The 586-nt window shown below is 37.9% G+C and overlaps 1 protein-coding gene across 1 annotated transcript in view; it reads left to right on the top strand.

Moving 5' to 3' along the window:
* Window positions 1-586, top strand: part of LOC119586583 (methionine aminopeptidase 2-like) — a 50,757-nt gene that overhangs the window by 34,707 nt on the left and 15,464 nt on the right.

Here is a 586-nt window from a genome sequence, read left to right as displayed (position 1 = left end):
GCTGGTGAGGAAAGGGCTCTATCATGGGGGGGGTGATTTTGGTGGAAGTTCGAGCATGAGGGAACCGGTGTGGCAGGATAGGTGTGTTTAGATTTGTTTTTTGTTTTTCCCCCTTATTTTGTGATTTCTTTCCTTTGTTGTGTATTGGGTGTCACGGTTTGCAGTTCTTTTCTTGATTTTGTAGTTTCAACAACACACTTATCCCTCAAATGTTATATGCTGTACGCATACACGGAAGCGATTGTGATCATCGGAACATATGCACAATATTTATAAACGGTGTTTTTTTCCCCTATTTCTCCTAAAAGACACGTTCTTTGCCACTAATACTATAGTGTTCAAATTATTAATGTAATGAAGTAGCATCAAGTCATCCATTGGAGAAGCAGCAGTGAATGAATTCCTTTGTAGTTATGGGGTGTGTTTTTTTAAGTCATCATATATACTACAAACATTTAATAGCACTTGAAAGTAGTGTCGTGGATCAAGCCTAAAAGGAGTAATTCTATACCTCGAATGATCATGTGACAGATGTAACGTGATCTTCCCTATACACCAATTTAGGATTATGCAATAAAAAAACCCC

The sequence above is a fragment of the Penaeus monodon genome, chromosome 21 (genome assembly GCF_015228065.2).
Source record: "Penaeus monodon isolate SGIC_2016 chromosome 21, NSTDA_Pmon_1, whole genome shotgun sequence".
In the NCBI taxonomy this organism is placed as follows: Eukaryota; Metazoa; Arthropoda; class Malacostraca; order Decapoda; family Penaeidae; genus Penaeus; species Penaeus monodon.
The sequence above is the reverse complement of the archived record's forward strand: the minus strand, read 5'-3'. Positions and strand labels throughout refer to the sequence as shown.